Source organism: Lactuca saligna, chromosome 5, assembly GCF_052625555.1.
Source record: "Lactuca saligna cultivar CGN05327 chromosome 5, ASM5262555v1, whole genome shotgun sequence".
In the NCBI taxonomy this organism is placed as follows: Eukaryota; Viridiplantae; Streptophyta; class Magnoliopsida; order Asterales; family Asteraceae; genus Lactuca; species Lactuca saligna.
Window position 1 is genome coordinate 175,808,014 of NC_136421.1, and position 13,199 is coordinate 175,821,212.

Consider the following 13,199-nt stretch of genomic DNA (forward strand, 5'->3'; position numbering starts at 1 on the left):
AATAAACCGAAAATAGTTTTTTAATACCAAACTTTTTCAGAATTTGGTACCAAAGATCAAAGGAACAAAATTCCATTCTCTAATGTTGTCAAACAATGCATACACTTCAGAATTTCGACCATTAAAATTTGATATTGAGTAAATAAATATATAAATAAATATATAGAGTACACAGTCTTCTTGCCCTTCGGTATCACCTAGTTTCCAACATGTGGAGTAGCTTCTATGAGGGTAAGATTGTACATTTACATCTAAAAAATAATGTTATTCCAAGATTCCAAACTGAGATGCTTGGAATAAATTATAACTAAAGTATACAACAATCCATCATTTTGGATTTTGAACCTCAAAAGTTTTTCAAAATCTTCTCATTAGCTACACCATTATCAACAAGAATAAAAGTAACTTCCTACAAAAAAACATTCATATCAAACAACATTACTAATTTACTATTATCAATAACAATTTCCCTGTCAGCTTATAAAAGGGCTAATTTGCTCTTTAGGCCAATCATCTTTTAAACAAATAATTTTTTAGGTTGAAATCCAATATGCAAGAATTACTTACTCAGTTGAACTCCACTTCAATAGTGTAATGATAACCCAAAAGATAAGTAACCCAAATAGAAAATTTAATGCTACTGATTGCAATTTACAAAAAAAAAAAAAAAAAAAAAAAAAAAAAAAAAAAAAAAAAAAAAAAAAAAAAACAAACCTCAGCCATTTGTTTTTTTATTTCAGTTCAACACACTCAGTCCTACAAACAACTCTACTAGTAAACTATAATGGGTATAGTTTACGAAGTCACTATTCAATATTACTAGTAAAATGAAACATACTAGATTCAATTCATTTATGAGTCAATACAAACTTACTATTATGAGAAACAAAAAAAACATCCTATGATAAGAAACTAAGAGAACATACACTATACTATACAAGAGAACACACTATATACTAGTATAGAGAGAACATCAATACACTATAACTTACTATACAAACACTAGAATACGATAATTAAAATGTGAAATTCTACTTGATGATACAACAATACACTGTTGTATCACATTGTAACCAGAGTATCCTAGAGGGAGAGCGAGCATCGTGTGTATAAATCTATACGGGAAAGACACTCCCACACCCCGATTGCTAGCTACAGTCCCAACCGATAAGGCCAAGGGGTGACAAAATGTCACCTCACTATTTTATGACCCTGGAAGGTCATTAGTTATTCAACAGTCAATCAGCATGGTTACTAACGAGTTCACATCTAAACCTTTAATTAACCAATTAGGAATTTAAGGCAATAAGACTCTCCGAGGTGTATAGCTCATTTAATACAGCCTGGAGTCTTTATTTTATTAATTAATAACCAGTAGTGTCACTAATGAGATAAAACATTCTTTACCCCTACCGCATTTACTTTGTAACCTCCTCACATAAATGATAACATAAACTATATTTTTATAATGATAGTTTCACTTGGAAAAATTCATACATTTACAAGAGAACAAACATACAATTAGTAGGGTCTTGATAAAAGACTACATTTCAGTAGAAAATATAGGATTTTCTAGTAAGTACAAACAGTTGCAAAACCCTTACACTACACTATTACAAACATTTTCATACAAAAAATGACACTAAAATGCTTATGAACTCACCAGCTTTAAAGCTGATAAACTCTTTCAAAAACTTGTATTCTCAGGTCATCAGTAGCCAGGTACCGAGACCAACTTTTGAGAAGATGGAGCACATTCAAGATTCATCTCTTATTTTGATTCATATATTTGGTGTCTTTATACTATACATAACACACTTGTATTAAGATTATGTTATTAATGCAATGGATGATGTTGTTGCTTGTTTACTATTATACTTTGTTGTGATACTGTACATGACGTCCTCCGCCCCAGAACGTTTCCACCGTTCCGGTTTTGGGGTGTGACACATTCTTAAAAACTCCTTCTCAACCACTCTCTAGAATTCCTCACCCTTCCATCAAAAATTTCGAAATTTTGGGTGCTATCAAGAGACTTCTTCACCTACATCAAAATCCTTGGTAAGTTTTTCTTAAACCCATGGCTTAGCCTCTTGGTTACTCCAAAAATTTCCTTTTAACTCAAGTCATTTCGTGATCTATGCTTTATAGAGTCCAAAATCATTCAAGAAGCTTACTAGGGCTGAAAAACCATAACATTTTCTTCCATTCTTCTTCAAAGACCGAAACATCAAGCATATGTGAGTTCACACCCCCTTGTTTTTAGTTTTTACATGATTTTTAGGGGAGAATACAAGTAAAAATGTGTAGAGCTATGTCTTATATGCTTGATATGTGCGATTTCTTAGTTTATTTTGTAAAAATGTGTTAGATCTTAATACAACTTGACATCTTAAGCAACAATGAGTAAAAATCCATGAATTAAGTCACCTTATACATCATATTATCAAGTTAAAAGTGTTTATATGTTTAAGATATGAAAAATTCAAAGCAAAAATCTTGTTAAGGGTCATATTTGTCAAGAAAACAAAAGATAAGGACAAAAGGTGACATATACGGTTTTATAAGGATCAAACAGGTCATACTTGTATAAAAATGGGTTTTTATCATAGCCATACTTTTCAAAGGGCCAAAAGTGTAAATTTTAGCCTAATGGGCTTAATATTTGGGTCTCACGGTTTTGGGCCCAAATTTGTGAAAAATAAGAACTTTTGGGGTTAAAAATGTTATTTGATCAAAGTTTGAGCCATAAATGTAAATAAACCAAATTAGGGGTGAAAATAACATCTATTTCTAAATCGGGACTAAAAATGCAAAGTTTTTGGATTTTGGGCCAAAAATGTAAAATTCACGGGATTTGGGCCAAAAGTGAATTTTTTTTACGAATAAGGGTTGAAAATGTAAATTCTTACAAATCAAGGGTTGAAATGGTCAAATATATATTTCGAGCTAAACGTGTCACATATTAAAACATTGGACAAAAAATATAAGTTTTTTATATAAGGATTTAAAAATAGTATATTTTATAAACCAATAATATCGTTATAGATCAAACATTGAATATCTTAATATCATAAGTAAATGTTTCATATAAAAACACTATACCACATTAATATACAAAAATAGAACAATGGTATCTATATTGGGCCTAGTACTTGTAATACATGCTTATTGGGCCTTCGTGATCCATTTGCATGTTTATTGGGCCCAATATAATCAATTCATGTCTTCTGGGCCTTAGTGACCCAATGACATGATCAATGGGTCTAAATTAACTTGCACATGTTATTGGGCCTTAGTGTCCCATTTGCATGTTAATTTTACCCAGAGAGAGTCATTATATGCTTAATGGGCTTCAAAGTGTCCGTTTGCATGCCATCAAGCCTTGAAATAACTTATGTGTTTAATGGGCCACAACTGTCCTTATGCATGTTTGTTGGTCTGCTTCTATCACATTCAATTATCATCAAGTGTTTGTAAATCAAATTACATTTAACAGTAAACATATCATGTGGAAATCATTGGGGTCTAGTGAGAATTATCGGTCGACACCATTGAGTGTTTGGCCGTAGCCTGTTGTTATAATCAGAGTCTCTAGGAGGGAGAGCGAGAGTTTGTGTATAGATCTATACGGGGGTGACTCCCCCACACCCAAGTTGTTCGCTACAGTTAGACTCAAACAGTCTAGGGTGACAAAATCTTGATCAAAACTGGCGTTTGGAAAAATGCCAAGATAGGCGAATTAGTCATTTATCATGCATGGTTATAACGACTCACATAGAAATCCATTATCATTTATACGTTTCAGGGGAAATCAAATTCATACATTGTGGCGATACAAAACAATTCATACGATAATGCAAATATTACAATACTATTATAGATCGGAAAAATATCAGATTTTTCGGAAAATACCATCATTCTCTTTCTTTTACATACACCAAATACAAAACAAGGAAAACTTTTGCGATTCATTCATTTACACATGTTTTGATGTCACACCCCAAAACCGATAACGGCGGAATACGTTTTGGGGTGGAGGACGTCATGTACAGTATCATCACGATTGCATAATAGTAAAAACAAGAAACATACAACCATTTCATTTACATAGTGAGTTTTAATTACAAGTGTGTTTTTGTAATGTTCAACAAACACCAAAAGTAATACAAAAATAAGAGATGGATCTTGTATGCTCCACCTTCTCCAAAATGCTGCACCTGTATCTGTCTATCGTTGTCCTGAGGATACAAGTTATTTTGAAAACGAATATCAGCATGACGCTGGTGAGTTCATAAGAGTTTAGTGTGAGTTTTTGTATAACATGCATTGGAACCATTAGTATGAAAAGTTGTAATTTACAGTCGTAAGTAGTAGAAAACCCTAGAAAATCCTATATTTTCCAGAAAATGCATTGTAAGTGAAACCTTTAAGAAACAAGAAATCTTCATCTTTGAAAACCGTTTATTGTAAAAGTATATTAGAGAATCTCCCATAAGTAATGTGATAAAATAGGATATGCCTGTAGTTAGTAGTAGAGGTGCAAACTCTCTTTAGTGATAGATGCTTGTTTACTCTGGGATGTTAATTTAGACTTTAGTTTAGTATTTTAGTGTGGATATAGTGTATTCCTTGTATGTTACCGATAGTGTGAGCAATAGAGAACTCCATGACCTTCCCAGTCATACATAGTATAGCGAAGTAGTGGCATCCCTGGGCCTACACGGCTCGGACTAAATTAACAGTCGGGATGTTAATTTAGACTTTAGTTTAGTATTTTAGTGTGGATATAGTGTATTCCTTGTATGTTACCGAAAGTGTGAGCAATAGAGAACCCCATGACCTTCCCGGTCATACATAGTATAGTGAAGTAGTGGCATCCCTGGGCCTGCACGACACGGAATGAAGTTAACAGTCGGGATGTAATAGTGTCTGCCCCGTATAGATCTATACATGTAGTGTCGTCTTCCGGTCGGAAAAACTCTGGGCATAGTATGTAGCGAATAGAGTATCTCGTAGTGAGTTAGTGTGGTATTCTTTGTTTAGTGCCTTTTCTTGTATTATAGTGTAGTAGTCTTTTGTATAGCTGGTAGTGTGTTCTCTTATTAGTGTATCGTCTCGTAATAGTGTGTATTATAGTGTGTAGAGTAGTAGTAATAGCGAGTAGTAATGACCTTAACTATACCTATTATAGTTAACTTAGTGTGTATAGTTCTTACTAATTTAGTGGTTTAAGTATCGGATGAAATGAAAATGCTCGTATCCAACACTAATATACATGATATATAACTAAGAAATCAACGACAGTCAGACGGGTAACAACTACCCTAAGCCCACAATCAAACAAGAACAGGAAATAAGGCGAGCTATCGGTCCTAAGTCCTTCAAGTCTTACTTATATAAATATATTTGTGTGGTTACATATTATAAGAAAATTTATTTAAGAAAAATCTTGTCCGAAGGGAACATTTAAAAAGTTGTTTATTTATTCAAAATAGTTTTGAAAAACGTAAAATCCTTTTATAAGGCGTAGTGGTAAGTCACATGTGATTTGAACTACGAATAGTGAATCACATGTGATTAATTTCCATCAACATGTATAATTGACTTGTATCCCCCCCCCCCTAAAACATATAAAAACATTTGAAAGGTTCATTAAAGGGGTATGAACTCACCTGTAGTGAGTGGTTCTGATGAGAAAGTTGGATTTGATGCTAGGTGTCAAGTGGTGACTTTAGTACACACGCGAAGCCTATTTAGCATATATTGGCACATGTATGGATATAATTAGTGTTATGAACAACTAATTGATGATTTTAGGGACCATCATAGGGACTAGTAAACACTTATAAGGAAGTGTTATAATCATATATGACTGTATGAGGGTTTATAAGGCTATACAAGAGGGTGTATGGCCAAAATACACACTATATGTGTGTGTGCGGCCAGGTGTGCGACCTAGTGTGCTGTCGGCACTTGTGTGCCGCCCTATGTGCAGCCATGTGTGTGTGTGCGGCTGCACACGAGTGTGTGCAGCCGTACACTCCTCTTGTGAGTCCAAATGAAGTGTTTGCTCTTCACATTAAGGAGTTTTGAATGTGTGCTACTCCCTCATGAAGGTGTGCGGCCGTTCACCTTCAAGGGTCCATGAATATGATGAACATGATGAGTTCTAAGGCTTGGGACTCAAGTGTTTACCTCTAATAAGCTTGAAGATGTACTAGATCACAAATATGAGGTCTTCAAGGTGTTCTTGGTTCAAGATTTTGGAGAGAGAAAGTAGGGAGAGAGTAAGGAGTACCGAAATGAATGAATGAAGAAGGTACCCAGCTATATATATATGTTTGAGTGTGAGGCTGGAGGGTGTGTGGTTGGGTGTGCGGCCGCACACATGGGTGTGTGGCCGTTCACACAAAAGTGTGGCCGCACACACCTCTTTTGGTGTGTTTAATTCGATTTCATGATGCAAAACACTTTCCAACACCTCCTAAGACCCATAACTAGACTATATTGTGTCCAAAACGCATTCGGAACCACAAGATTTCCAAAGGGGTGATGAATTCAAGATTTAAAGACAATACGCGGACCAATTACATAGGATGAAAGTTTCGGGTTGTCACATTTGAAATCACACATACATATATATATTAGATCATCACATCATGTTGTAAACAAATTTTATAGAAAATATAGGATTTTCTGGGTTATACTATCGATACAAAGCTTTTTAAATCAAACTTGCTTATGAACTCACCAACATTATATATGTTGATCGTTTTCAAAATAACTTGTATTCTCAGGCAACCGTTAAGCAGAAGAATCTTCAAGTGTGTGGATTTATTATGTGTAATGTCAAGCGTCATACAATTATTAACATTTTGGTATATGTAATCTAAGACAATGTACTTGATGTGAACAAGACCAGTTGTATTATGTAATGTTTGGTGATGATCGTGTTATGTTTCATGTATATTCGTTGTGATGATATTTCAATTTATAGTCACACGAGCCCTCAGACGTTTTCGCCGTCCGGTTCGAGGGTGTGACAGAACGTCCAAATCTGACTTCGTTTGAGGAACTTATGATTTTTCTAAGATTTTGCATAGCGGTATGCAGTCCAAAAATCGAATTTTAGATCGATCAATTTTTAGCTGACACAGCCTAAATGAGAATCGAAGATCTCGTTAATAGGAGCTTAACGGTATAAAGACAGACGCAAACGGACGTTGGATGACAAAGTTATGAATTTTTAACGGACTTTAACTGTCTAAGACTGTTAAAATATAACTTAAAAAAAGTCAAAATTAGCTGATGAAGTCTAAATGAAAGTTGTAGATCATGTCACTACCTACAAGTGGATATAAAGAACGTAAAAAACGGAGTTCGTATGCAAAAGTTACAAAATTTAGAAGATAATTAATGTTTAGGATTAACCAACGAGTGGCACATGGCAAGATCTGGTTCACACCTTCCTCTGCACGGCTTGGAACGAGATTGCGACACCTGGATGGAGTATGCCCAACATAACTCGAAGTACGCCCAATGTACTGCTATTTTGGTCATTACGCCCAACATACCTGAAACATTCCAAAAATACAGTCCAAAATTTTCATTTTAAATCATTAATAAAACCATAAATATCATTCATCATATAAAAATCATAAGTGGTGTATCACAAAATATCATAACATCTATCTAAACATATATTAGAGTATAACATCCCAGGCTAAACAAATGGTGTGTGCACTGTAATCATCCCGAGCTCTTCCCCTTGCTACCGGAAGTACGTGAAACCAAAACTGAAAACTGTAAGCACGAAGCTTAGTGAGTCTCCCCAAACTACCACATACCTTACATATAATGATGCTGCTTGGAGATATGGGCCCTGCCCACACTCCAGGAGATACAGGCCTCGCCTACACTCCACTGGCTATGAGATACGGGCCCCACCCACACTCGACTAACTATGAGATACGATCCCCGCCCATACTCAATTACTAAGCATACATACAAGTATCACACAGACAATAAGTATAATCAAGTCTATCAATCAGTCCTATATACATAATCAAATAATGCTATGAGATAAGGGGCCCGCCCACACTCGGCTAATGATGAGATACATGCCCCACCCACAATCAGCTACTGATCTATACACGTAACATTTACAAGCCAGCCTTGGTGCCTTTGACCCGTTCAAACTAGGAGAAAACTCACCTCGCAATGCTAACTGTGAAATCTCACATGAGGAATCTCTAATGGTTGCTCCAACGACTCTCTGGCTATCATTTTCACAAAATCATTCTGTCAAAATCCAATAATCCTTCTTAGGGTAAAATTACTACTTTACCCCTGGTCAAAGTCAACATTCTGGTCAAAGTCAACATTATGGGTTGACTCAACTCACCGAGTTCTATAAATTAGGAACCCTGAAATCGCGATCCAACTCATCGAGTTATTCCCCGGACTTGCCGATTTCCCTTGCTACTCTTAGACGTTATAAGGCAAGTCAACTCGTCGAGTCCCTTATCGGACTCATAGATTTCTACCTGGTACATAGTCTGGACAAATCGTCTTAACTCGTCGAGTTCCTCTATGGACTCGACAAGTTCCTCAGTCTGTTTGGGCCTTCTTAAGGGATTAAGCCCCTACTCTTCAGATCTAAGCTTCTTATTCCTCATGCACACTGAAAACATCCTTTTAAGGGTAAAGTTTCCCACTTTAATCGTTAATACCTATACTTCATGGGTTTAGCTCAAACCTAACCCTTTAGGTACTAGATCTTGGTCCATAATCTATACATACTCTAAACTAAAGCATACAAACAGAGATCTAGACCTTAAATACCACATGAACATGTAAAGCTTCCACCTTTCACTCCATCCATGGCCTTTTGGAGCTTACAAAGGCCAAAAGGACATCCTATGGCTTGCATGGGTCTTTAATGGTCAAAAAGTTTGCACCTTTATGCCATGAAAACCCTCCATGATTCCAAATCTGAAAGTATACTCACTTGGGACGTCCTGGTCCTAAAGATCAAGATTCTTGGACAAAAACCCCATAAAATGATAATAAAGAGATCTAAGATGCTAATAGGAAAGTTTGAGACTTGCTTACCATAAAATGATGAGGAAGAAATGAAGTCTCTTGATCTACTATCTTCTTCTTGAATCCTTAAGCTTCTCCTTCCTTCACAAGCTTCAAAACACACAAAGTTTCACCCACAAAGGCTCACAAGCTCACAATTGCATTGGGGTCTCTGAATCTAGGGTTTGGGACTTGGAGGCTGGAAATGAGGCCAGCAGGTGGGGATTAAGATGCTTAAATAGGGTGCAAAATCCCGCAATTTGGTTTCATTATGGCATCCCTACTTTTCGAGTTGAGGGCTCTCAACTCGTCGAGTAGATTGCTTAAAACCCACGTCCCTTTCTAGTCTCTACTCGACGAGTTTGGAGCTACCAAATCGTTGAGTTGATTTATAAAATGAATGAATTATTATTTTAATTCATACTAGGAATCATGCATTACAGTACCCTTGCGTACGCTCAATGTACATAGGTGGTGGCAACCTATAAATAGCACTCGTTTTTCCTCATTTCTCCACACCGATTCTCAACCACTTCTCTCCCAGCACCCCAAAACCTCAAGGATTTTCCCTAGCACCTCCTTATTGTTAGAAATGAGTCCCAGAGCGTCAAAAGGCTTTGATAAGAAGAGCTTTCGGCTTAGAAGTGCTGCCTGCGTAGAGCCCGGTTCCTCGTTAAAACCCCTTGTAAGTGAGTTATGCTTACCATAATTTAAGTATAACTTTTGTTTAAGTTCATTATCGTTATTATGAACCTATAAAAAAGATTTATCGGTGATTCCGAGTTGTTATACTGATTGATCTACTTATGGGGATGATGTTTATGCTGTGATTTAGTGAGATGTTTAAAGTGGGATTTCCAAACAGTACACTTCATATACCAAACAGACCCTACCTACGATATGATCCTACTTGGTTGCTCCTTACTTGATAGATCATAAAAGTATACTTTGAGTTAAGGATGAATCTAGGCTAATAATTAGTCGTAATAAATATTAGACTAAAATCTAGTAATAATGATACTAGGTTTCCTCGAAGGAAAAGAAATTTGTTAGAAGCGAAGTGCTGCCCAAATTTCGAGCCGTCACTTTAACAAGTGAGTGCATAGTCCCTTTCATGAACATGATTTTAATAAAAGTATTAAATATGTTTATGTGTGAAATATTTGATATTGCCTTAAATACGTGTTAAGAGCATATATGATAATTTAGGATACAGAATGAACCTAAATTAATTAAGATGAATATCGGGTAGTATATTATTATGAGTATGGGTGAGATATACACGGAGGGTAGAACTTTAAAATTTGTCATTACTCGGAGAGCATGGATTAGACATAGTCATTCGTCCTTAGTCCGAGAGTATGGAGAGGGCATAGTCACTTGTCATTAATCCGAGAACATGGATTAGACATAGTCGTTTCGAGAGTATGGAGTGGGCATACTCATTTGTCATTGATTCGAGAGCATGGATTGGACATACCTGATCTAGGCGTAGGGATTAGGTAAAGCTGTTAATTTTAGATTCGAGAGTATGGATCGTGTCGTTGTGAGGATTGATGAAGTGGGGTAAAATTGCTTATATGATGTGAAATTATATATTGCGAGTTCTAATATATATATATATATATATACTAACACACACACACACACACACATATATATATATATATATATATATATATGTAAGTCCCCAAAATTGCTTGTGTATCAATCAGATCCAATTGATGGTGCGGAATCCCAATCAATTGGATGATGTCAGATCAAATAGAAGAGAATGAGAAGAAGAATTAAGATGAATCTAATGATGTATTGATGATATGAATTATGCTCCTTACAATAGATTTTCTCTCTCACACACTTCTTCTCTTTAACTTTCTCTCTCTACAAGATGCTCTCTTCTCCTAACCATCTATGATCGTACACTCACATGTACTCCTCACCCTATATATATGAGACATGGGCCACCAGCAGCACACGAGTGTACAGCTGCACACACGTGTGCGGCCGTACACAGGATGTGCGGCCGCACACACATGTGCAGCCGTACACAACTACAATATTACATATTATATTATAGAAAAAAATATATTTTCCTAGAAAAGCAAAGTATAAACTAATAAGTATGACCCAAAAATCTCCCTCTTGGTTTATAGCTTTCTTTTCTAAATGACCCAACAAGCTCCCCCTAAAAAATATTTGGCTTTTCTTGTTAATCTTCATTGGGAACTTGGCTTCAGCATTAATCTTCACAGCTTCAAGATGAACATATGAATCTTCTATGAATGACTTCATCTTGAGCGGTTGGACATTTTCTTCAAGATTTGATTCTGATCGCACATTGGGTGAGGAGGCTTGATAAAAGGATTCGTGAAAGATAGCAGTTTCAGCTTAAGAATCTTCAGAGAGAACTATCAGAGAGAAATAATCTTCTAGATCACTTCAGCAGGTACAAAGATAGCAGCAAACTGATTGCGGAGGATTCAATGCAATCCGTCACATATTCTTCAATTTCAGCTTCGCCTTGCTTCTGGGGTTGAATGATGGAATGTCAAAAGAATAATCTTCATTTCTTGCTTCTCCGAATGCGAATTCTTCGATGCTCACAGATGAAGCCTTGGCTCATAAATATTCAACACAAACTCCATGAGTCTTATCTATACCTGAAATCACTTTTCAAGACAAAACAAAACTAAAAGAAAAATTAACACATAAAATAAAAATAGAAACAAAAATATTTTTGGATTTTCTGATTTTTTCTGAACAAGAAATAACATTGTTTTTGGATTTTAATTTTCTGATTTTTGATTGATTTTTGATTCTCCCCCTAAAATTTGTGCATTAAGAAAAAATATGAACAAATTTAACAAAAGTAAAATGATATCTAACTTTAAGAATGATTTGGGATCAAAGTTTTTAGACAACCTTTATCCGCTTGTCGGTACCTTCTATCTTCACGTCTTTGTCTGGTCGATCGCCGGTATTTTTGTTCACTTAAACATGAAAAATTGTGACAAAATTAGGACATACTATAAGTGACAAGACAATGTGATCCTAAGTTCCTAGATATTTTATCTGATCCTAAGTTTCTAGATACTATATCTTAAGGACCATTCAGCTGACGACGATCAGGGATATTGTTGTCCACCTAAATTGAGCAGCAAGATCTATAGACAATCTTTGAGTGTTCAATTTTAATTGTACTGGAACATGTTTCCCGCTTCCAGATATGCCCCGGTAATCAAGGACTTCCAGAGTACTCCTTACATCGGATGAGCACACCATCATTAGGGGAGAAGATAGATTCAGAGTATTATCACTTATAGTGCATATGCTGTGTACCAGGTCGGATTGTTAGTCACGCAAAGGAGACAACATATGGGTAACAGATAAGAGGAATTTCATATATGTATATGCATAATAGGCCAAGAAATAGAGTTGCATATGTTACAGTCCAGGTCGGATCTCTTCCAATCACGCAGAGGAGGTAACATATGACTAACAGACAGAAAGAAAGAAAATGATTTTCTACAGACCTAATTTATCGGAATTTACCAGTTGCCCCATCAATACCGGAATTAAGGACAGAATCCGCACATCGAGGAAAAGTTAAACCATGGTTCCAGATACGGGTTCATTTAATGTGACGAGTAGAATCCCATATATATATCCCTGCTCAACCTATCCGAGCGTCGTATTGTCAGGCTAAACGGAACTATCTAGATCAAGATTTGTCAAGTCTATATATTTCCTAAGTTCAACTCTTCCTAGTCATGTCAATTTAGAATCTTTCGTGCCTACCGACGCATAAAACCAGAGCATAGACCCTTCAACTTTGGGTATGTTACGCAGACTCAGGTTGCCTGTTATCACTCACTTCCCAAAACATCTCCCTCAAGCACATTCCATAACCAACATATTATTATTTAGATATTTCTTTTTTTTTTTTTTTAATTTTTTTAATTTTTTTTTGTTTTTATTTCTCCCCCTAAATTTGTGCATAGGAGAGAAATGAAAATAAATGCGCAAATTTAAACTATCCTAAAACATAAAATTGTCTTTAAAGCGAATCAGCTTAAGAAAAACTCAGGAGTATAGAGAAGAAAACTCAAACC